At 41.9% G+C, this 26,408-nt stretch overlaps 1 long non-coding RNA gene across 1 annotated transcript in view; it reads right to left on the bottom strand.

Moving 5' to 3' along the window:
• LOC108589139 (uncharacterized) overlaps positions 1-25,533 on the bottom strand; it is a 247,315-nt gene extending 221,782 nt beyond the window's left edge. Inside the window, exons 1-2 of the long non-coding RNA XR_001908246.5 lie at positions 25,333-25,533; positions 20,218-20,349 (exon numbers count right to left, since the gene is read on the bottom strand). This is a non-coding gene — a long non-coding RNA (uncharacterized LOC108589139). The remainder of the gene's footprint in view (positions 1-20,217; positions 20,350-25,332) is intronic.
• Between the last annotated feature and the right edge of the window lie 875 nt (positions 25,534-26,408).

The following is a 26,408-nucleotide window of genomic DNA, read 5'->3' as shown; positions in this document are numbered from 1 at the left end:
TCATGAAAGATAAATCTTCAGCTCCTGCACCACAGTCCTGCAGAGCTATGCTCTCAAGGCAGTCCATCATGTTCACTCAGATGGGGAGCAATCTGAACATCACAGATAATTAATCTGCATTCTCAAGAGGACTCCCAGTTTCCATTTGGGAATTCAATTTAGGTGGCCCTAGTCAGGCTGTCTCTTGATCTACAAATCACTCTTACTTTCTGTTTTCTCCTGCAGATGAGGTACCCCCACTCCCTCCACCTCCTCCTCCATGCCTGATCTGAGCAGAAAGGTCAATAATGACCAGGAGATGATGTCAGAGTGGAGCTGGAACAGGTCAAATGTAGGCAGTATCTTAGATCAAGCCCAGGGCAAAGCTAAACTGTAAACACTCTCTTGCCTGGAGACTTCTGCATCCTGTTAACACAGCATCCCAATGCTTTCTGAGCCCTCCCCTGGGTGGTCTTGCTAAAACCCATGGTTTGGAGAGTGTCAAAGAGCTCTTAAGTATAAACACAGTGTTCCAGCCAGCAAAGGCAGTGCACACAAGAAAGAGGGGCCAGGAATTCCTGGCTTATATATCTTTTCTCTTGCTTACTCAGGCAAGTCTTTCTTCCATGGATAGGACTGTTTGTTTTTCCTAACTTCGATAATGGGAGCTCCAACTTCTGAAGCTCCAAGCTTCCAGCATCCTTGACTTCCTTTCTTTACCTCCCATCCTATCAGCCGCTGAGCCTTGTCAGCTTAATTTCTTAAAGTTTCTGCAAATTCATCCACTTCTCTCCAACCTTTCTGCCTCTCAGCCCTCGGCCCTGCTTTCTGAAGGATTGGTGCAGCCTCTCCAACTGGCTTTTCTGTGCCAATCTTGCTCTTGAAAACCCATTCTTGGCTTTGCTGCCTGAGTATCTAAATAAGTAAATGCAATTATGAAATCCACCAAACGCAATTATGAAATACAGAAACCATTCGATGACCCTCACTTGTCTACACACACACACACACACACACAAACACACACACACTTACATACACATACACACACAGACACAGACACAGAGCCAATCCTATAGGGCCTTGGTAACCTGGTGCCAAGTCTGCCCCATAACAACAACAACAATAAAAACAGCTGCTGGGTATTAAGTAATGCTCTTGACATGTCCTTCTCCTTTAAACCTCATCCCTCAAGTATATGCCATTTCTTCTGCAGGAAGGGCACTTCTCCCCTCTCCTCTTGGCAATCCTATCTTCTTTCATTCAAGATCCAGCTTGTGGCATCCTCCTCTGAATCACAGCTCCCCTGCGCATGGCTAATTGCTCTCTCCTCTGAGTCCCCCATGGAATCTTGTAATATCACAGCGTTTTGCATCGCAATGCCTTGCAACTGTTTAACATGCCTGTTTTCCTCATTTGGTGAAGCTCTTCAGGAGGCAGAGACTATTTTTCATTTATCCCTATGTTATGCCTTCCTCTGTGCTCAGGGCTTGCATAACTCAGTCTTCGATAAATAAATAAGAGAGAAGGAGCATCATGTGATTGAAAGGCAGGAGTTCAAGTAGCAAACATGGACCTGAGAGGGCAGGCTAAGAAGTTCTACCGGGATCTCAGGTTAACGCACAAGAAGAGAGCTTTCCTTCCCTTCTCATCTCCTAAATACACAGCGGGGAGCAGAAGCCAAGGGCCTCTGAGAATGGGGATGGTGCTGGAAATCAACTTCACTCTGAAAGGGCTGAGAGATTTTGCCATCTTAAGCTATATCTTTGCAGTTATGAGTTTATCTTCTCTCAGCTCCTAGAGGCTGGCTCAGTATAAAGCAAGCTCAATATGGCAGGATGCAAAAACCGCTTTTATGACAATGGGGTAAAAACCCAGGCCCTTCCTTCACTCCAGGGGACAGGTCTAAGGCACAGAACCTTTATTTAATAAAAGCTTACTGCAGCTCAGCATTTTTCAGAATCTTTCCCTCTTCTCCATTGTCTTTCATTCCCCACCTTTGTGTCCGCTCCTGCTCTGGTTTGCAGACGAACAGCCTGACAGGTCCTTTCTGGTGACATGCCAATTGCAGTTCTAAATAAAAATTAGTATCTCCACAGATCACTGAATCCCAGTTAAAGAGCTTTTTATTCTTTTCTATTCACCACTCCCATCCCAGATTTTCCCTCAGGAATCCTAGCCGTATGTACTCGGGAAAGGTCCAGCCACGCTCAGCCCTTGTCTCCTTCTCTGCACAGTAGGGGTAACAGTATTACCTAACTCAGGGCATCATTGTGAGGGTTGCTAAAGGTAAGAAAAACTTAATGCAGACCAATGTTAAATAATCACAGTAGTCAGAAACTCCATCTATGGGGCAAATGCCTTAGATGCTCTTAAAATTTTGGTCATTTAGATGTGTCTCTCTTTCTAACAGATAAACAAGCTTCTCTGAGTTGCTCCCCTCAGAAGCAACTATTTTCTTCGAATCCCCTTCCTCAGTACCTTCACCTGGAACCTTCTGTTGTTGGGCCTGTTTCTAAGCAGGCTTCCCTTTCCTCTTTATGCCATACTTGAGTCCTGGAAGAGGCGCAGAGAAGTCCTATAGTTCTGGGTCTCTGTCCTTTCTGTATGTCCTAAATGCACAAATGAGCCCATAATATCCACAACTATCTTGGTAAAACAGATGGTAGGAATTCTGCAGTAAGTGCAATGGGAATATTTACCCCAGAGAGTCCTCTGAATTTTTCTTTCAGTTGAAGCAGACAAATTCTCCACAAGCATCACCAAAAAAGCCCAGTCTCCCAAAGCAAAGACCAAAGGATAAAACCAAATTCAACATGATCCAGTTCTCCTTGTTCAAGGAAGGGGAGGCATCTGGGAGTGGCCCCTACCTCCTGTCTTCACACTGCCTGATTGAGAGGCTCAGTGCTCCGGCACCCGAGTGGCTTAGGGAGAAACAGAGCCTGAGAAACCCAGGGAGCTTTTGCAAAATCGTTTGATTTTTGTTTGTCTGGTTTTTGAGACAGGGTCTTGCTCTGGTGCCCAGGCTGGAGTGCAGTAACACAATCATAGCTCCCTGCAGCCTTGACTTTCAAAGTGTACTCCTCACTCCTGTGTGTTAGTGTGGCTGCACCCTACCTGCTCTCCTCCTCCCTCTCCCCACTGGGATTCACTCTGCTATGCCCAGGACAAGGACAATGACGCTGTATTTATTGTGGCATCCCTCTCCTCCCTCCCGTTGCCAGTGGAGCCATGCTCCTCCGGACCTGGCACTCAGACCTCTGCCAAAGATTTTCCTGTGATTATTATCAACAGCGCAGCTTCTCAGCTGCCCAGATTCCCTGACTAAATCACAGTTTCTGAGTGTGGGCTCTGGGGCTCTCCATTTCTGGAAAGCATTGCTAGTGGTTGTTGCACAAGGTGAAGTACAAAAGCATCTCCTACAGAAGAAGGGTCAGGCCATAGTCTATTTGGAAACCTTCTTGAAAAATCTGTCTCCAATTCCTTGTCTCCAACTTTGATTTCCCAACTCCTCCATGAACAGAAACACCTCCAGCCACGCCAGCATGCATACTCACCTCTCCCCAAACATAACATGCAGGTTCCATATCAAGGTCCTGCTCATGCTACCTCGCCTTCCTGGAACACTCAGTCTCCACTTGAGTCCTATTCTTTCCTCAAAGCTCACTTCAGTGAAAACTTTCTGCACCTGAATTATTGAGACAGGTGTTGAAAGGCTGTGTGTCTTCAGTCTACTGCAAAGGACAACCTGTGGTTCCTGCCCTCAAGGAGCTTTACTGTTGAGTAAGGACATAGGACATTGTGCATCAGCAAGCATAATAAGAGTTAGAATAGAAACGATACAGAAGTGTTAGAGAAGGGAGGGGGTGTGAAGCAACCAGAGATGATGTTATCAGAATTGACATTTTCTGCAAAGCCTGACAGTGTGGACAGGACTGCAGATGTGGAGAAGTGAATGCCAGGCCAAGAAGAGTTTGAGCAACGGCACAGAAGTAGGAATGGGAAGAGAATATAGAGAAAATGAGAATAGCTCAGAGGTAGACTTCATGCAGAAATGTGAGCCACTCGGCTAAAATACAGATCCCTGGCCTTAGCTCTCTTCCGTTTCTGAACTCCTTTCGTTTGTATGATCTGAACCAGCTCGGCCAGAACCCTTAGCATATTCGGTCGTGTATTTTTTTTAATTGCTCAACATACATTGCAAACATTTTTCTCATTGGAGAAACATTTCATCAGAAAATTTGGAATTTCTGGAGTCCAAGGGAAAGGTGACCATTTCTTTCTTTTTTTAAAATTGTACTTTAGGTTCTGGGGTACACGTGCAGATTATGCAGGACTGTTGCATAGGCACATACATGGCAAGGTGGTTTGCTGCCATTTCTTTCAGATGTTTCAGTGTATGAGAGTTATACAGGATCAGGGCAAATAGCAGTTGATTGGAGCTAAGCTTGCAGCAGAGGAGATGTTCAGGAGCAATGGCTAGGGAATGGATAGGCTGTGGTAGAAATGGCCACCAAGGCAGCAAATGAGAGCCAATGGAGAAAGGTAGAAGTCAGCCAAGGCAAGCAGGGACTACACTAAAGATAAAAATCAAATCTGCTTTGGCATGGTAAAGACGAACATTTTCATTCTAATCTCCTTTCTCATTGGAAAACTCCATTCTGATCCCATTTTCCATTCCAGGGATAATCAACCATCTCCCCCTGGACACAATGTGGTGGCCATCAGCCTGGATCTTACCTGTTCATTTCCTGTGACTGCCGGCCCTCCGAACTGGCAGCTCCTGCAGAGACACTGACAAGAGCAACTCTGAAGCTTGGCATCTCCCTGAGCTCTTTTATTTATTGCTCTGTTTCAAAGAGGGATGTATCTGTGTGTGGTTGAGGCCATTACACCGTTTTCTAGATTTCCTGGGTGCACCCAACCCGGAACCACACACTTGGCCATATGGCAGCATCTCTGACACCTGAAGAGAGCCGCAACTCAACCCTCTGAAGCAAACCCTGCATAGTGGAGGCCACTGGTGCCCGGCAAGGTCCCAGTCCTCCTCCATAGCCCCCTTCTCTCCTCCCCATTCTTCCCCATCACTCCCAGAGCTGCTGAGGTTTAACAAGTGTTAAAAAACCCTTACATCTATTTACAGGGAAGGCCAATTTACTGTGATTAAATGCAAGGTAGTGTTCAATTAGTGGAAGATAAACACAACATATCAACCCACTAAGACAATTTTTAAATCAAAAGTTAGAGTACACATAGGCTGCTGTGATAACAATTTACTAATTTAATGATGATGGAGCTTTTTAAGATCCTGCCATTCTCTTAGAGTATGTAGGAAGGGCACCCCCAATGTTAATTAGAGCTCGCTTCATTAACAACTTAACCAAAAGACCACACTTTGTGAAATTATTTGGGAGCCTATGAGGTAATGAGAGTTGATAGAAGGAAATTACCATGAGTATCTTTCCCATCGGTTAATGGAGGGTATGAGGTATAAATCATAGCAAGGGCCATATGGTGACAGTCAGGGAAAGAAAGGAGAATTTGGAATTTGTGTATGAGAGCAGGGCAGACGGCTGTGAACAAGGTGTGGAAGTGCATGCCTCTTCATATATATAGTGCTCATGGTAGCAACGACATGGTGTACCATGCAAACTCCAGGATGGTTGTTGGGCAGACAGCTGTTGCTTATACCTCTGGGCTTTGCCTATAGAATCAGGGCCACCTTCAGCAGTGTTAAAGCTTTAACGGACAGTAAATGCTTGGGAACAAATTCATGGGCCTGCACTCCAATTGGAGGGATGCCTCTTAGATTCAGCACAGTTCTTTCTGTCCTTGGTAGCCAACTGTTTTGCAGATATATGTGCTGGTCTACAACCATCCAAAATGACTTGGGATTCTAGAGGTCAGAGGTCCCTGACAGCCTAGGACAGCAGTTTGCTAAGGTTGCTGTTGACTGGAATCAACTGGGCCTCTTTGAAAAAACATGTTTCTGGTGCTCATCCCCAAGCATTTCATCTTTGTGGGGTATGATCTGCGTATTAGGATTTTTAAAAGTTTCCTCCATCCAGGTGATTCCAATGTGCAGCAAAATTGGGGAGTCACTACTCTACTACCCAAGCCCAGGGCTTAGGGTAAACAAAAATCGCTGAACCACATGGCAGTTGCTGCCATCTGAGCAGAGCCTGTTCCTGGCAAAGCTGTTGATCACTGAGGGGAGGGGTAGAGGGAGCAAGTTGCTTAGAATTAACAGGCCTGGGTTCAAATCTCAGCATTCACACTCACTTTGAGTAAGCAAAGGAAAACTCCTCTCTGAGTTTTCCACTCTGTTAAATTGAGGAAATGATGCTTCCCTCAGAAGTTGTGAGAGCATTACATAAAAGAGCTTAGCCTATAATACGATAAGTGGAAGAATGGTTTATCTAACCAATGATTATTAACTAGTTAAACAGGAAAATAAATCATAAGCCAATGATATATAGTACTTGTTGCGAGTTGCTAAAAGAACTGTGAGCATTTTGTGCAAGTGCCTTCATAAACCCAAAAAGCTAGTAATAACAGTGCTTTATTGAATGTCTACTATTAGCCAGGCACTGTTCTAGGCACTTTATAAACATTTTTTAGGTTGCTGGCTAGTAGATATGTCAGTCAAGGATTTTCTGGCAAGGAATAGAATAGAGAGCAGCCAGCTGTTCATAAGAAATTCCATGAATCTAAAGCACATGCTTCTCTGGTCTATGGCTGCAGGCTATGGGTGTTGAGAGGATGCCTGTTTATTTTAGAAGTGGGCACGACACGCTCTGATAGAGAAAAGACTGGACTCAGCAAAGACCTGGTTACAAGTTCCACATCCTCCACTCCAAAACTGACTGACTGTGGGTACGTTTCTTAACCATTCTGAATCTGTTTCCTCATTACGTAAGGTATGGATAAAGACTGTTACCTCACTGAGTGTAAATATGAAATGAGATAATGTATGGAGGAGTGCAGATCATGGTGCCAGGAACATGACAGGAACCCAATAAACAGTTTGCTGAATTACACATTCTAAATAGCAGAGAAAGGGCACATGGTTTTGGAGGTTTCCAGGTGAAAGAGCCTGGGAGCCAGAGCTCCTGCATCCTAAGACAGCATGGGAACTCACATGAAGTGCATTCTCCTATTTCCCAGCAAATGCCAGGTCTAATGAGCTCTTGAAATTGTCCTCTTCCTGCTCCCCAGACATATTTATATACCTGTGGGCACTTTGTTCCAAGCAAACCCCTCAGCTGGAGCTAGAAAAACCAAAAGGGCTCGACAGCAGCCTGTGCTGCCCCACAGGCATAAGGGCTCAGTGCCTCAATTAGAGTGTGGGCTGAAAAAAGCAGGGCCCAAACCCCCTCTCAGCACCAATCCTTTCTGCAGAAACAACCAACCCCCCTCACTATGAAAATCAGTGGATTTTTCTCCCCCTCCAATATCTAAATAGCTATTTGAATGTGTTCTGTAACAGGAGGAGCTGTTGAACAAAAGGTCAGGGCTGATTTGAAGTTGGTCTTTTTATCAGCAATTGCTTTTAAAGACACAATTCTCCCAACTCTGAGCCCCTGAAGATAAAAAAATTATATAAATGTACAAATGACTTTATGACTTTGATTATACAACTTCTAAGGAAATATCCATATGAACTGTTAAGAAAGACTAAAGATATGGTGATAAAGAGGACTCTTTGAAATTCTGCTTTTAAAAAAAAATCTATGTCATGAGATATGAATGTAGCCAAAGCCTTGATAAAAGTCGTGTCATCCTTTTGCCATAGAAGCTGCTGAGGCATGAAAGGGACCACAGGCCTGGAGATCTTTGCTGCCTTTAAAGTCTGGCTTATTAACATGCATTAGAATCTTCCTGAAGATGGGTCTGGCCAAAGGTTATCAACAGAAACTTAATTTAATGAGCCCAGAACACGCGGAGAGGAGCCCTGCAAAGCCAACACTGAGAGAAATTTGGGGCAAGGGCATTTCATTTTCTGAAGAGGAGAAACAAAGATAAACTCATTAAAGCAGAAGGCACTACATTGTTGGTTTTTATCCTCAGAACACCACTCTCCCAGTATGGGGGCCCTGCTTGGTTTCACTGTGGAGACTAAAACTCCACTCCACCCAGAATAGAACCTGATGGTAATAAAGCCTTTAGAGGGTAGAGAAGAGCTACAGGGAAGGCTGGTTTACAGACCAACAGCAGCGCTGAGATGTCACAGCTGACGCAGGCTGGTGTCCACCAGCCTTCTCAGGGCAGAGGAGGTGCTTTTTGACATTTGGTTCACAGTAGATTTAGGTCAGTTACTCCTATCATGGTTGTGCAGAGGCAAATAAGAATTCTGGAATCCTGAGGACAGAGAAAGCTGCTTAAAGAAATGTTGCAGATGCTCCCCAGTCATGAGAATAAATTGTTCCAAGGCCAGAATGGTGGGAACATCCTTTTGAGGTAAATGACACAGGGGTCACATATTGACATGCCTACAGGAGACAGGCAAATCACACGAATTAGTGAACCAGGCTAGGACTGAGATAATAGGGTATGTTGGGACAAGGTTGTGGCCTTTTCCTAAGGAACAGCAGATCCTCAGCTTGAATGAATGGTTGCCTCATTGGAAGGGTGACATGTTGCTAGAACTGATTATTCAAGAGAAGCTGGAAGTTGGAATTTTAATCTAAAATCTCCTAATTTTAAAGGTTTGGAAACTAGGTTTTTTGTTTTGTTTTTAACATTTAATGGGCCAAGCAAAACTTTTGTGTTGGGGGTAGATATAACCTACAACCTGTCAATTTGGGGCATCTGGCTAAAACATTAGATATAAATTAGCATGTGCTAGTACTAAGTGAGTACTAGTATTAGAAGGCTAAGTGAGTTATAGCATTTGCATTTATTTCTGAAAGGAAAGTATTCTCCAAGTGGGGTTCTCATGAATGGCCACGTGTGCTGTGCATTGCACACCTCTGGGGGGCACCATTTGTAACAAAGACTATATTAATTCCCTCCCTTGGAGTTGCAGAATATGAACCTGAACAACCATACCCAGCAGCCCTGTTGGTAACACACACCCAGTTTTCCATCTCAGTGGGTTCCTGAGTGACAGAGAACAAACCCATTCAAATACCAAATCATTGATTCAGATGGACTAGCATACTCATTCCTGGCTCTCAAATGGACTTTCATCAAAATCAATTACAAAGGTCTCCTTGGTATTATGAACAATACCCAGGAAGGATTAAATTTTTGTTCTTCCCTTGCTGGCCACAAATCAGGATGACCCCTCCAAGTTTAGTCAGCATGGACCCAATGGGCTGGACTTTGGAAGTAACTTAGCTTATGCAGATTCAAGTATATGAATAAATTAAAAAAATGGAAATATATACATGCTATTAGTTCTAGTCACTTTGTGATAGGTTTATGAAAATTGCCATGTAGGATTGACCATGAGGCTATATATTCTGTACTAGATTAATATCATAATGAAATGCCATTTATGCCTGCACTGGCTATGGAGTTATATTTCAAACGACCCAGGGCTTCAAAGGCAATGACGACACTGGCTGCTCTCTGGAGCAGTAAGTCACCTGACAGCTTACCTCATGGCAAAGGAATGAAAGGAAACACCAGAAATGGGCAGAAGAAAGCTTTCTTAGCATTTTGAATCAAGAAATAATTATTTTCCTTGGAAGCTCAAAATTGACAGAAATATCTGGCTGCAGTTAAGTGTCTCCAATGAAGAAAAATACAGGAATATGTTAGTGAATGTGATCAGCTATATTTCAATGGCTCAGAAAATATGTAACCAGTAATTCCCATAAATATTTAATAGTAAGCCAGATAGATAGAGACAAAAGGGGACAGAAATACATTTATAACACAGAATAAAAAATGTATCATAAACATTTGTTGTCTAAAACAATATTTCAATTTGCACAATCCCCCAAAGACAGTGTTTCATTTCTGATGACAAACTGGCATTACCTAAAGGAGGGGGTGAAAAAGAAGGTTGGTTCTCTCAGCTGATCCTGCTGAGCTAGTCTTGGTGGCAGTGGTAGAACATGGCAGCACTCTGGTCCACTGGGTTACTAATGTGGACTTTATATTAACTCACACACATAGGCTATTGTAAAATGTGCTAATCTGTGGTTAGTTTCTAGAACATGAGAAAAAAAGTATATACATATATATTTATATATGTGTGTGTGTGACACCCATCTTCTTGGTTAAGACTGGGTCAGCCTACAAAAAAAATTGAGTGTTCAAAGTAAGAATGGCTACCGCAGACTTGTTCAATGCTTTACATGGGGGAAAAAAAAAATGAACTGCCACAAACAAAGAAGCATTAGATCAGAAGAGTGCAAGAGCCTAATAAACATCTTCATGAAAAGTTAAAACGGCTGCCTCATTTGTCTGCAGCAGGAGGCAGGCAGCACTGAGGGTGCTTCTAACTTCCTTTCCAAATCAGGGGTAATTTGCTGGCTTCGAAATAAAGAAAGGAAAAGGGAAGAGGCCTGTCTGGTCAATGATTTATTCATGGAGCCAAGAAAACACTTTTCCTCTAAAATGATATTTTTTCCTGGGTTCTAACCCTTCAATCTTCCTCCAGTCTGGGAATAGATGTTTCTCTCCTCCATGTATTTTTCAGTGCTTTCCATTATGACATGACACACTGTTCACCTCAACCTACAGCGCTGAGACCTCCGTGGGGTTGCCCTTGCTTAGAGAATTTTGCAGCACCAAAACTCAGAACTGATGCTTTGTCTTGCTGAAGAGCTGAGCGGTGTCTCTTCTAGAGTGGGGCCTTCCTCCCTACCCCAAGAAGAGATGCAGCAAGGGTTGAGGCAGCGGCATCTGCAGTTGGTGGTGTCCACAGTGTGCACACAAATGACTTTTTAAAGGCAAACAGAGGATGAGTGGGTGGGCCAGCAGCCCAAGAAATATCCTGTTTGCAGTAGAGATTAAAGTCTTAGCCTGTGTCTCTGGCTAATCTGGCTCCAAATTAACTCAGACTTTAGAAATATTTTCCACAGGCACATGCAGATCTGGGAAATCAGGATATATAAGAAACTCCAAGCGGAGGGATCTCTGGATATGTCTTAACTCAAGGATCAGAGAACTCTGTATGAACCATAAATTGATGCCTTCATAAAAAATAATAATAAACAGCAAGGCATGAATGAGTTTTCAGCATTATACAAACAACATAATGAAATATAATCTAGCCCGAACTGCAGTGAAATACCAGTTTGGAATGGAAAACATGTATCTATCCACTCACTTCTCTGCTGATTCTGAAAGAGAAACAGACTTAATGGAGCAGCCTTTATCTGCAGAATCATTACTTTAGGTTCCATCTCTCTCATTTTCTGCCCACAGATCAGCCTGAAAAACTGGTCTTATACCAGAATGCAACTCAGATACCATTTCCCTGAAGAAGTCTTTTCTCTCAGCGTCATGTAATTCCCTCGTGTCATTGCATTTGTCACCCCGCATTGTAACTCTGTGGCGTGGCTGCTTCTTCATAGGAGTCCTTGAAGACAGGACTAAGGCTTTCACTCAGTTCTGTATGATGAGCACCTAGCACAGCCCTCATATACAGTATGTAAGCAAGAAATACTTGCTAATTCTGTTTGTTAAGTGGGATTTCATTCTGATGTCCAATTTCCTTCCCTGGCCCACCATCACAATCTGGCCATTTCCTTACCTTGAAGATCACTGGTTCTGGTCCTCCGCCTCTCCTCTTTTCAGACACTTTTCTCTATTTCTTTTCATTTGTCTTTTTATCTTCCCATCCCTCTCTCCCACTTTCCAGCCTTGTCCTAGGGTCTTCCAGTGGCTCCCATTGGTATTTCCTGACAAAAGTCCCTTTTCTGAAGAAAGGCTATCTTCAGTTATTTATTGCCCCTTGGAATCACTGGAAAGAAGGGTATAGAGCAGTGAAACCTCTCAATGGGGTAGGGTGAAGGAGAAGGGGGGTGCTGTTTGTGCTCCCTGGCAAAATAGGGACCTGCACAGGGAATGGGGGACCTTATAGTAACAACCAGTTTTGAGCTTCACCAAATAATATTCCAGCATCCATAAAGATATCCATGCCCACAATCTGGGACTCTCTCACCTAGCACAACAGATAGATATAGGGGGGCAGTCCTACTTTGGTGAATTTACTTTTTTCCTTACTCGATAGGGCCAAACCAAAAAACACACTTTTTTTATTCTTAGAAAAGAATACTACTCTACGTCCAGAAGTCAGGAAATGAACAGAACCGTCTAGTGGCAGACTCCATGAGTAACATCTCAATGCTCTCTAAACATAGTCCTCCCGGAGATGCCAGATTCAGCAATTCTGAGATGTGTTCATGGAGCCTGTGATATTAATCATATTCATGAGGAAGACTGAGGCCAGAATGCTGAAGGCCAATGCATTCTAACATGCTCTTCCCCTATTACAGGGAGAAAGCAAGCCCCAGTGTAACCTGACATCATCAATCTAAGAAGGCAAGTGGAATAGATTTCCCGATTACCAGGTTAAGCGATGCATCAAGCAGGAGCAACCCTGGTCATTGCTAATCATTTAAATTTAAGAAGTCTGAGCTCAGTGACACTATCAGGCCTATATTAAAGAGCAACTTCTCTCTGCTATCAGGAATGTATTGGTGTTCCCTCCGGGATTTATTACTCTGGGAAGCTGCAGGATGGGCTGATGCTGCAACTATCTATGGCACCAGCTTCCCATCCATCATCCCCACCACCCCTCTTCTGGTCAGCCTAAGAGCCTGAAGCCTCTGATCTCTCCTCTTTGCTGGAGCCTTCATTGGCCAAGTCCACAAGCAGACTGAAAAGCAAGCGTCTAGAAATGAGTTGAGTTAAAACATTCTTTTCCACATCATCATTAAAGCCCCAACTGGCTTCTTTTCTCTCTGGTTTTCATTTTGGGAAAACACAATGTTGTATCATACTGTGGACTATATCTGAACCCGAATATGGTTTTTGCTTAGGATACACATGATCCAAACTCACCCCCAGAGAGTCTATTTCACTTGTTTTACAGTGGGGATCAGGCATATAAATTTAAAATAAAATCCTCAAGTGATCCTGAATCATACATATCATTAAAAATCATTGATTTGCAAGATTTCCCTCTGAGGAAAACTAGGAAGTAGAGCACATCTGTGAGGACTACTCATCAAGATTACTAATTAATAAATTGCAAACAATTGCAAACTAGATCCATAAACCAGGCTAAAGACATAGGTCATAATTAAGGCCTCGAGTATTATCATTGATAACACTGGTGCTTCACGAACTTTAATGCCCTGTGAATCACCTGCGCTGATGTTAGTCTGCAGATTCTGACTCAGTAGGTCCCAGGTGGAGCCTGAGGTTCTGCATCTCTTACAGGCTCCCAAGAGAGGGCAGTGTTGCTAGTCCATGGACCACACTTGGGAGTAGCAAATATCTAGAAGGATGATTCCTAACATTGACCTCACATTAGAATCACCAGGCAAGAGAATTTTGAAAATCCCAAATGCCAAACTCACCCCTAGATGTATCAAATTAGAGTCTCTAGGGGTGGGGGCTCTCAGCCATGGTATTTTAAAAATCTCCCTAGGTGGTGCCATTGTAAGACCAAGGTTGAGAATCAGGATGTGTACTGATGAACAGCTCTGTCCCCTGCGGCCAAGGTCAGTAATTTCAGAATCTTCTCTGTTGGACATTCTAGTGGACATTTACTGAAGAGATAAACATTCTACCCAAACACACAGGCCAAGCGCTCCCAGGCAAGCTGACCCCACTCCTGGCTCCAAGTATAAACCTGAGCCGTCCAAAGATTACTAGACCCCCACCCTCAACCAGGCCCTTTCCAGTGGTCACTGAGGAATAGTCATGTGATTTAATATGGGCCAAGTGATGCCAGCAGAGTCCCTGAAACTAGTCTTCCCTGTAGATATATGTTAGCCAATAAAGTTCTTATTGCTTAAGTCAATTTGACTTGGATGAAGATATTTTAACCCATATTCTCGCTTGGCTTAGGTAGAATGAGGCATTGGATAATACGGTAAATCCCTCATCATGGGATTAGATCTACAACATTTCACCTAATCTATCCCACCTCCTTTTAACCTTCACCTTTATTCCTTCTGCCACCGTCTTCTCTGTGGACAAGGAAGAGTAGAAGGTAAAGGAAATGACTTTAGGGTTATAATCCTGTTTCTACCCTCTCATAAGAAGAGTGACCTTGGAAAATTCCCCAGCTTTTTCTGAGTCATGCTTTGCTGACAGTAATCAGAATAAAAGCAATATCTGTGCCCCAAGGCATTTGTGAGCATCAAATGAGACAATGGATAGGCAAGCATCCTGTAAATGTCAGCTGTGGTTCTTTGTGGTTGTGGCTGTTGTTAGAATAAAATGAGCCGTGATCCCAAAGGTGGAAGTTGCCCCGTAGTGATAGCAATTTTGTCTCCACTCACAGCTTCATGGGAGAATCCGGGCAAGGCTGAGAGTACTGCTGGTGCTGGCATAGTTCCCATCAGTGAAGACGTCCCTGTGCTATCAAGAGCAATCAGGGCGGAGGGAAAGACATAAATCACACAGTTTCTTACAGGCAGAGGGGGAAGGGGGGCAGGGGGAAGGAAAGGAAGGTTGCACTCTAAATGATTTTTAATTATTTTCTGATTCACTACATCATTAGGAAGACAGGAAAACTCTTAAGACTTAAGACACAGTGATCTAATGTCATTGATTTTCACATATATTTTATGAGTTATGAAATATGATGAAGCTGGGAGAGAAAAGCTTTTCAAATATGATGAGACTAGAGAACATCCAACCCACTTATAAAAAGAATCAAATTATGGGCTCGGGGTTTGCAAAAGTCAAGTTTCAAGATACCCACAGGTAGGTTTGGACTTATAGCTTCCTACCCCAAACCTACTATGAGGGTGTTCTAATTCCCCTATTCTCGTGACTACCAATAGCCCTCACACTCAGTTATAAATGTAGAGATGATTTAATCTGTCCTAAAATGTAAGCTTCTCTATATTATTCTCCATCATATCCTCAGTTTCTAGCATAGGGTACGGCACATAGTAGGTACTCAATATATTTCAAATGAATGAAATCCAAGTGCCTAGCACTGTACTGGGTCCTTTGGGGTAAAAGGAGAATGACACTTGTACCACCTTCACTGAAGTTACAATTATTTGGAAACCTAGATGAAAACATAACAACAAATAGACAATGACACAAAATAATCCAATCAAGTATCAAAGAGCCACAACAAGCAATGAGGTTTTTATTACCAGTAACTGAGCAAGGGGAAAGTGAGAGTGTTGGCTAATGCTACATAGGATGATATTCCAAGTGGAGAAGGATGTTTGTTAATACCCCAGAGCCTAGCATGTTGCCTTGAACAATTACAAGGTCTTTAAACACTCGATCAAGTGGCTTGATCTACAATCAATAAGCTTTTCATTTTTTCCAAGGCTAAAGTAAGCAAATTTCAATCAACCCATCTAATGTATGAGTTATTAGTAATGGCACACAAGAGCGTATGCTGTGTTTCAACTATGGACTTAGAATAACTAGGCATAGGTGGAAAGGCACTGGGATAAGAGGGGTCAAATATCCCCATGAGATGCACATGGCAGAAGGAATAGCAACAGTATCTAATAGCACTTGTGTTGGAGGGCTCCCTCTCTAGAGTCAGTTCAGGCAGAGGCTTAAGGCAAACACAAAGGGGATGCTAGAAAGAGCAGCTTCAGTCACCACAGCTTTCATGTCATTTACATTCTTTGGCCATTCTTGTCCCTCCCAACCATGCAATTACCAAAGACCTAGGAATCTTTTAATGACATTAATTTCTTCATAAAAAAAATCTTTCAAATATGATAATGCCAACAGAAAACACTGTCATTTATTTGAGCATCTTGTATTTCCCAAAATTAAAGACTGATTTATTTTATTTCTTATATTCTGACAACAACTCTAAGAGAAAGGCATTCTGCTCTTATTCTGATAGAGAATCTGAGGAGCACAAATCTGAAGCAAATTGCCCAGAGTCCCTCAGTTAATCGGTAGTAAAACCAGAATCGGAACCAGCTCTGTTTGACCCCAGAGACAATCCTGTTACCAGAATACTACACCATTTCCCCGTGCTACTACGTTATTAAATCAGTTTTTTAAAAAACAGAGAACAAGGCACCGCTGCTGTTTTAAGACCTACCTGGAAACAGAATGCAGTCAGGAGATAGGAAAGGATGGAGGATATAAGTCATTTTCTCTTCTTTTTCATGGCCAAGATACTGTCTCTCCTGTGATCTGGGAGCCTGTGACCCACATGGCAACATAGGTGAACTGGGTGTCAGACGTTCACTAGAGACTCAATGTTACAGTGAAGTAAACTTTAGGCCCTGGAATCCTTGATATAGCAATGGAAGGGCCAAAAAGAAAAAAAAAAAAAAAAGACTACCACTTAAGAAGATGATTCAAGAGAAGGATTGGCCACTTCAAAGGCAAGGAAAAGGATCCAGAGAGCTCCGTAAGTCTTTGCAGTGGGGAGAACTAGAGAATCTTGCAGTAGGGATAATTAGAGAATCATGAGTCCTTTAACAGGTCTAGGGATTTCACAAAGAATCCTCTACTGTGGCTGGAGAGACAGAATGTGTGCATGACCTCCAAGCAATAAACAAGTCAATAAAATGAAGTGAAAATGCAGACAATCAAGTGGAAAGACTATTTTAGGAAAATGAATCTGTTAGTGGGGAGCAGGATAAACTAAGGAAGGAAGAGACTGGAGTTAATGCCTCAGGGACTCAGCAAACTTTTACTAAAGTAACAATTCATTAAAAGGTTATTATAATGCAATAAATATTGAAAATGATAATTATTTGGAGTGATCATTGAAATTTTTGAAGTGGATAGGATAGTATGAAAGAAGTCTTACTATGATGTGTGTAGCCTACATTTCTTAGAGAAGAGTGGTATCACCAATAAAAAATGAAAAAATACAGATATCCAGTTAGGAGAAAAATTAGCAACAATAATAGCTACCAATTATTGAAAAATCACTGTGTGCCAATCACTGTGTCAATCACTCTATAGACCTATCTACTTTAGCACAAAAATTCTGTGCTCCAGGCAATATTTTTTATTCTCTTTTTAATCAAGGAAACTAGTCTTAGGTTAAGTTGTTTGCCTAAAGTCACATAGGTTGTAGTTATGGCGCCAGAATAATGAACTCAGTTTTAAATATGTTGAGATGGAACATCTCAAAAGAAAGATGGAAGACTATTTGCAAAATAAGGTAAAAATAAACAACTGGAGGTGTGGTGACCTTGGAGCCTGGAAGCCACACAGCTAACAAAGATATGACCAAGGGTGCTCCCTAACAGGACACCAACGTGAGGTTACCAGACTAAGGAGGAAAAATAGGAAGCATTTTATATGGACCCAAACCATAAAAAGTGGTTTATCTAAGAAGGTGAACGTCTAAAATGATGGAGGAGAAGGCCATGTGATAGGATTTTGTGAATTCCCACAAATCAAAGAATAGTTGACTTTTAGGATGACTATCATATAACACACACACACAGAGAGAGAGAGAGAGAGAGAGAGAGAGAGAGAGAGAGAGAGAGAGAGAGAGGATAACAAGTGTTGGAGAGTGTAGAAAAACTGAAACCCTGGTACAGCCACTGTAAACAGTATGGCACTTCTTCAAAAGATTAAACAGAATTGCCATATGATACAGCAAACTCATTTCTGGATCTATACCCCAAACAGTTGAAAGCAGAGGCTCTAAGAGACATTTTTACACCAATGCTCATAGCAGCATTATTCCTAAAAGCCAAAATGTGGAAACAAGCCAAATGTTCATCAACAGATGAATGGATAAACAAAATATAGTAGATACATACAATGGAGTATTATTCAACATTGAAAAGGAATGAAATTCTGACACATGCTATAACATAAATGAACCTTAAAGACATTATGTTAAACAAGCCAGACATAAAAGGACAAATATTCCAGAAACAACAGATGCTGGCAAGGTTGTGAAGAAATAAAAACTCTTCTATACTACTGATGGGAATGTAAATTCATTCAATCATTGTGGAAGACAGTGTGGCAATTCCTGAAAAATCTAGAACCAGAAATACCATTTAACCCAGCAATCCTATTACTAAGTATATACCCAAATATAAATCATTGTATTATAAATATGCACAGGTATATTTATTGCAGCACTACTCACAATAGAAAAGACATGGAATCAACCCAAATGCTCATCAATGATGGAATGGATAAAGAAAATGTGGTACATATACAATATGGAAGACTATGCAGCCATAAATAGGAACAAGAGCATGTCCTTTACAGGGACATGGATGGAGCTGGAAGCCATTATCCTCAGCAAACATGAGAACAGAAAAACATACACTGCATGTCCTTACTTGTAAGTGGGAACTGAATGATGAGAACCCGTGGACACAGGGAGGGGAACAACCAACACACACAGGGCCCTGTTGGAAGTAGGGGTGGTTGGGGAGAGAGAGCATTAGGAAAAATAGTTAATACACGCTGGGCTTAATGCCTAGGTGATGGGTTGATAGGTGCAGCAAACCACCATGGAACACATTTACCTATGTAACTAACCTACACATCCTGCACATGTACCTTGGAACTTAAAAGGTTAAAAAGGGCAAATATTGCATGAGTCTACTTCATGAGGTACCTAGAGTAATCACATCCATAGAGACAGAAAATAGCATGATGGTTGCCAGGGCCTAGAGGAAGGGGGCAACAGGGACCTTATCATTTACTGAGTACAGTGTTTTAATTTGGGATGATGCTAATGTTCTGGAGATGGATAGTGGTGATGGTTAATGAATTGTATGCTTAAAATGGTGAAAATGATAAATTTCATGTTATGTATATCTTAACACAATTAAAAAGAAAGAGTACCAGGCCAAGCATAAAATTGGAAGTTGAATACAGGTTCTCTGAGTATTATGAGGAATTGGAAGAGACCCAGCTATTTTCACTCAAAGGATAATTCAACTAATCATTTTTAAAAGACCAGCATTAGGAAAATAAGTTACAGGTATGTAGTTGCAGATTGTTATGCAATGACCCACTTTTTTATTTTTGGGACTAACAAAACGATTTTAAGAATTTAGTAGCAGATTCATTAATTTATCCCCCCAAGAAATGTCACCTTCCGTATGACACATAACCAGCTCTGGTCCCAGCATGACTTTAGAGTAAAGGATACTGTATAATTGGGATTAAGAAATTGAATAGCAAGACTAAATATACGGACAACTTCACAGTGAGAGTCCTTTGACCCGGGCACTGGGTACCTCAGGGAGTATGCCATGTTTCCTGGAGGCACTTAAGCACAGGGTAGCATCACATCTTCTAGGTTAAAATAAACACAAGAAACAGACATCATGACTCCACAGCCTCCTTCCCACCTGGTGAGCTTGTGAGTCATCCCGCTAGTTGTTTTCCACTAAGTGTCTCATACAGACTTGAAGATTCCTCAAGACTTAGCCTGATCACACAGACAACACAACTCCAAGGCTATGCAAACACTTAGATGGGGGCTGGGGGAGAGGAGTTGGCATTTCCTGGAGACAATTCTTACAAACATTTCTCATCTCAGAGATGTTACAACTCTTGACGGCTTCAATCTTTCATTTTAGAGATTTCTATTGATTGGGTAAAAATCACACATTTTGTCCACAGTACAGACATATCAAAGCAAACTTTTTCCCTAGTGCCATTTCCCCGGGGATGGGAATGATTGATTTTTATTGGTTCAGCTTCTAGGACACTCACATCTCAATCCAGCCAATTTTCTTTGGAAAGAGCACACTCCAGTCCACTTAATTGCATTTTCTTTTTCTTTCTTTTCTTTTTTTTTTTATATATATATATTTTTCAAAGCAGAGTCTTGTTCTTCTTGCCTAGGCTGGAGTGCAATGGCATGATCTTGGCTCACTGCAACCTCTGCTTCCTGGATTCAAGCCATTCTCCTGCCTCAACCTCCTGAGTAGCTGGGATTACAGGCACTCGCCACCATGAACTTTTGCATTTTTAGTAGAGATGGGGTTTCACCATGTTGCCCAAACTGGTCTCAAACTCCTGACCTCAGAGGATCCACCTGCCTCGGCCTCCCAAATTGCTGGGATTACAGGCATGAGCCACCGCGCCCAACCATACACTTACCTGTATTTTCTAACCAAAGAGTTGAGAGAGATTTGCCACCTTTACAGTTAAGAGGAGATGAATCTCCAACCTCCTTTTCCAATTGTGTAAGCTTCTCTCTGAAGTTGGCAATTGAAGGAAGGGAGCCAGGGCCTAGGGGGAAAAAATCAAGTGAAAGCATAAACCAGAAAATACATAGGCTATGATGCAGGTCAAATACATAAATAAAACACTATCAGTGCATAAAGAAATTGAAAGGTCTGAGGAGAAGAAATTTGCTCCAATTGGGCAATGGTTACTCTAAGCAGAGGCTTTCACTTGGGTCTAAACAAGGAAGTCTCATATATTTGCTACAAAAGTTGTCCTCTTAATTCTCTGATTATATTTTCCTTTTTGTTTTCTGTGTCTCAGGGTTCACTCTGCTCCTGTGAACTTCTCATTATCCCACTCCTGCTTATTTTAACCTTCATTTAATCTCACACCAAATTTCCCGTGTCTTATCTGACCTTCAAATAGCCTGTTCTGAAGTATGGACAGTTTCTAGAGAAAATTAGGAATTCTGTTTTATTTGGGGACTCTGGAGACATTAATGCTCATGGTAAAGGGAAGCCCTCCTCCACTCTCTGGGCAAACAGGAAAGGTGCCCAATGCTGTCTCTTCTGCACATTGCTACTTTCTAGCTCCCAAATCTTGTGCTTGTTCCTGCTAAATATACTACCAGCCCTGAAAATTTCTTAACACTGAACCTCTCCAAACCTATACATCCTATACTCTTTAACATATTTCTATTTGGTGCTTGGATTTATTTTTATCTTCTTTATCTAGACTATTATATTCCTAAAAAGACTGAAATATTCCTAAAATAGACCCAGTAATACTATTTGTTTTGTTTCTTTCACAGTGCCTAGCAAACACAGTGTTGAGTAAGACTTTGGAAATGTGGCCGGGCGCAGTGGCTCAAGCCCATAATCCCAGCACTTTGGGAGTCCGAGGCGGGTGGATCACGAGGTCAAGAGATCGAGACCATCCTGGTCAACATGGTGAAACCCCCATCTCTACTAAAAGTACAATAAACTAGCTAGGCATGGTGGCATGTGCCTGTAATCCCAGCTACTCAGGAGGTGGAGGTTGCAGTGAGCTGAGATCACGCCATTGCACTCCAGCATGGGTAACAAGATCGAGAAACTCCATCTTAAAAAAAAGACTTTGGAAATGTAAGATAGCATTATACAATATTACTTATTTTTTTTTAAAGGCAGGCAGAAATTGTACAACCAAAGTACTACTAAAACCTCAAAGACATTATTGTAGAGTTGCACCATTTTTTTTTCCAGCAATGCTGCCATTTTACTTTTTTTGTAACCTTCGCAGTCAGTTTGCAAGGCCCAAAACGGAAGTCGTCTTACTTTGCAGTCAATTTCAATTTTGACACATTGCTGTGACTTTCTTTTTTACTGATATTTTTATATTACCTAGCTTGTCTTCTACTTGACTTACCCCACTAGGTCGAAATTATTATTCTGGGGACTTAAAAAATTACTACTGGTGATTCCCTCAAAGGAAAAAAAAAGTGTGTGTGTGTGTTTGTGTGTGTGTACACACACATATACATATAGTGTAGTTTGTTTGATTAATGCAGAGTGTTATAATGATCATCTTCTGTTAAATCCAAAATTATGATGGGGCTGAGATGTTACTTGACTTGCAAGCTAACCTGTCTGTGTAGGTATGTATGTACACACACACACACACACACACACACCCCACATACACACTGGCAGAAACATACATATATATGTACATATACATATTTTTATATATATATATATAAATAAACACACACACACATATACACACACCCAAGTGAAAATAACGTAACATTGAGTATACAAGCCATCCTCAAATAGGAACAGAAAAGATTTTCAACACGAATGATATCTTAGAGTCTGTGTAAAGCTACCTAAGGTGGCTTCTTTGCAGAAGATATTGGGAAATAGCTCTACATGAAGATGTTCACCTTTCTGCATGATCTGGGCTTTCTTGCAAACCCAGGTTAAAGGGAGGATTGAATGGTAAACAGTGGTAAACACTCAATTAGAGACAGTGCATACCTCCAGAGAGATTTAAAAAACTTATTTCTTCCAAAGCTATTTTGCTATTTCTTATATTCTAAGAGTGATGAGTGGAGTTCCCTCTCCCCTCCCTAGAGAGCATCTCTCCCCCTCTCTCCCTATCATTCCCTCTCTGTCTCTCTGGAATTAGATGAGTGCACATGTGCCAGATATACTGATGAAATTTCAAGTCTCATGAATTTGAGGTACCTCCCTCATGGGGTGACCCTACTGCAGGCACAAGCAGTATCAGGCCCTTGTCACACCAGCCCATGGTCAACTGGGGCATAGTGAACCAGCACTAAAATGCTCTAGGAGTAAATTGTCTGTTCTCTAATGCAGAGGGCTGGTGTTTCTGTTAGTTGTATGTGTGCATGTACACACGTGCCTACACAGGCAGGTTAGCTTTCAAGTCAAGTAACATCTCAGCCTCATCATAATTTTGGACTTAACAGAAGATAATCATTGTAACACCCTTTACATTAATCAAACAAACTACACGAATAAGTGCTTGATGATGGCATAATTAGTTGAGAGTCGTCACTGGGGAATGTAAAAAAACTCTGCCCTTAGCACTATATTCTTGCCTTCAAGTGGTTGCCTAATATGTGCAAGGCAGGGGCCACAACTATAATTCAACACATTCTCAGCCCCTAAGGAGTTTATAATCTACAGAAAATGATAAGGGATTTACCTAAATACCTTTACAACACAATAGAAACTGCTTTTGTGAGAGAAACATGTTTGGGATGAGGAGAGATAAAGTGGTCATTGTTAATTTTAGCTGCATATGCTGTGAATAGGGAGAGGCTAACTGAAGAGGTCTTGTGAAGAAAAATGTTCAACATTTGTATTTATCATTTAGGTAAAACCACAGAATCCATGCTTCTTGAATGTGTGGATCACACAAGGCAGGAAGTGATGGCCAGTAAACCGATTGGCAAAATCAAGATTCTCTGCCAACTAGAACGTCAAGAAAAGCTAACAAATGAAACTTTACAGTTACAAGTGTGGCATAAGTGGGCCAGTTACAGTACTTACAGGGGAAAAATAACAAGGTTTGTAGCAGACTGCATAAGCTCAGGATCAGTACAATTGAACCCAAACTTCCATTTCTGTGCCATATCAAATCCCTTCATATATCGTTCACCTTTGAAGCTCATCTAAATCCTTTGATGGCTGTATCATGTAAGTTTTACTGCACCCATTGAACAGAAAGGGGACTTGGTCTCAAAGCTTGAGTGACTGACCAAGGTGTGTAGCCATCAAACAGGTGAGAACCATCTTTGTTCACACTGATTGAAGAAGAACATCACAATCTAAGAAGACCCAGCAATACCAGGATTCTGTATTCAGCTTCAGAAATACCACTGTATGAAGGATATTGCCAATGTGGGTACAATCCATTCATGAGAACAAAGGGTCTGGACATTGTGGCATGTAAGGAATGTTTGAAGGAACTTGGCCAGGAACAGAAAAGACCTTTGAAGAACTGTTGTCTGCAAATATGTGAGGAGCTGTCACGAGGAAAGGAATTACACTTGTTCTGGGAAGCTTCATGGAGCAGAACCAACACAACTATATGAAAGCTACAGGGAAGAAGATTTCAGATAAGTTTAAGGAGAGCATTCTGTCACCTAGAACTAGGAGAAATGAGCTTGCAACAGTGAATCCACCATTAAAGGACCCATGATAGCACAGGTTGTAGCCTGCCACAAATTGCAGTTGTTATAGGAGGAATGCCTGCCTAAAAATAAAAAGCCCGTGGCTCCTAAGATCTCTTCTAACTCTAAGATTCTACAACAAATAACAACCCACAACGTGAGTAAACTCATGTCCCAGTGATAGATCTTGAAAATATGCTTAAACATTAATGAGCACGCTGACACTGTGAGTTAGCACTGTATTCATCTGGGTTATAAAGACATCATAAATAATCACAAGGCCATACATGTATCATGACTTTTGCTTTTTGCTGGCCATCATATCCCTCCATGAATGAGAACAAGGCCTAAAATATTTTCTCAAAGAAGATAAGTGATCATTTTAAGGTGATATGGCAAGCTAGTGGTAAAATCAGAGCAAAAACTAAACAAACAAACAGTATCCTCTTACACTCGTTGAGATCTCAGGAGTAATATTAACAATAGGACGACTCTTACACAAATAGCACCTACGATGTGACGTGCATGGTTTTAAGCACTTAACATCCACGGTCTCACTTAATTAGCACAAAAACCCTGTAAAGTGGGAAGTATTTATATCCCCATTTTGTAGGTTAGGAAACTTAAGCTACAGAGAGCTTAGGTAACTTGCCTAGGATAGCAGATGTTATGTCGATAGGTCTTAATTTCACACCTGAGCAATATGACTCCAAAAACTGTACTCTCAACCGCTATGCCATGCTGTCTCTCTAGACCCATCTTATTTGTGAGAGAGAAAGGGACTGTTCTCATATTTGCACATCACAGCTTCTGTAGAATACGTTGCCAAAGGAACCAAATAATCGAGTTTGACAAGCTAGAGAGAGAGAACAGGCTCCACCTTAGGAGATGTCTCCCTGGCTGGCTCAGCTCGGCCCCTACAAACAAGCGGCATGGCTGCAGGAGCTTCATCTCACCAATGGGACCGCAGAAACTACCCAAGCAAGTCGCAAACTAGAGACTCAGCGGTTCTGATCACCAGACTGGGCTGAAACGTGACCCAGATTCAGCCAAACCCGATGGAGGAGGGGCACTCTGTAGAATCCACATTTGACCCTAAACTGGGGTGCGAGGAAGACAAAACCGAAATAACGGATACCACAGATAACTGTTTATTCCTTTCCAGCATAACAAGCAAATAAACTGCCACTGGTGCCTCAAAACTTCACACAGAGTAATATTCCTTTAATGGAATGCTTTTAGAGAAGAGTCATAAAAATAAATTGAAAAGTACTTTCTGCTGGCTACAGCTGGCATAAGCAGCATCTGAGCAAACAGGATAACACAAGGCTTAACATAGCATCGCCATTTTTATTACTCACCCGCGACAGGTCTTATAATAGTATAAATTCACTTAGAAAATGGACTTTTTCTCCCATCGTCGCCCCTCCTTCTCTCCACCACCACCAACCCAACAGTCTTCTGTGTTAATTCTGAACAGCATAATTACAGGTCTTTTTATGATTTAGGTTTGAGACCAATTAGCTGATACTGCAAGCCTTTCAAATGCCAACTTCCCTCTCGGCACTCCCTGTGCTGCTGGGGATTTATCTGCGTGCTTGTAAAAGGCAAATGTTTTGTGAGGAGCAGAGGAAATTGGGTTTGTTTGTGGGTTGGTTCCCTCCTCCCCTCTCCCTTTCTCATCTGCCTGTGCATCTTCGGTGCACCTGGTCTCTAAAATTGTCCTGGTGTGAAAGACACACTGAATATTTATGCTGGGCCCCCAGACAGCCTCTGATAACAGGTAGTTGTTGCACAGAGCTGCCAGTTGCCCCCACCCTGTGATTGCCTTCCCTACAGGTGGAGCTGCAGACCCATACTGGGCCATGAGCTGTCACCATTTTAGAACCTGTTAGCTGCCGGCTGGAGCAGCAAAAGTTCAGAAACTCAGAAAGGACATGCTCAACAGCCCTACCTCCTCCACTCCATCTGCTCCTAACACCCTGCACCCCACGCTAATCATATACAAGTCGACAACATAAGTCAGATATTCAGCAAAGATCTAAATAATCAACTAACAAGCATGAATCGTATAAAGCCCTCTGTACCATTGGGGGATTCAGGGGTGAATAAAGTAAGATTCCTGCCCTCAATGTGCTTTTAATTGGATGTAAGAAGATAACTTTCTTTGTCATGCATGAGGCCCCCATAATCAAACCATCCAGGCATCTACTGTGTAGCAAGAACTTTATAAATATTGTCTTTAATCCTTACACAACCCTTCAAGATACATATAATTATAGACATTCTCCCGATGAAGAAATTGAAGCTCACAGGATGAAGTAATGTGCCCAGTGTCACAGGATCCCCAAACTAGTAAATAATAAAAGCAGGAAACATGATTCTGACCTGACAGCAAAGCCTTTACCCCCACCCCATGTTCCCTCCCAGTAGGCAG

Source organism: Callithrix jacchus, chromosome 19, assembly GCF_049354715.1.
Source record: "Callithrix jacchus isolate 240 chromosome 19, calJac240_pri, whole genome shotgun sequence".
Lineage (NCBI taxonomy): Eukaryota > Metazoa > Chordata > Mammalia > Primates > Cebidae > Callithrix > Callithrix jacchus.
Note: the sequence above shows the minus strand (reverse complement) of the source record. Positions and strands in the feature narration are given on the sequence as shown.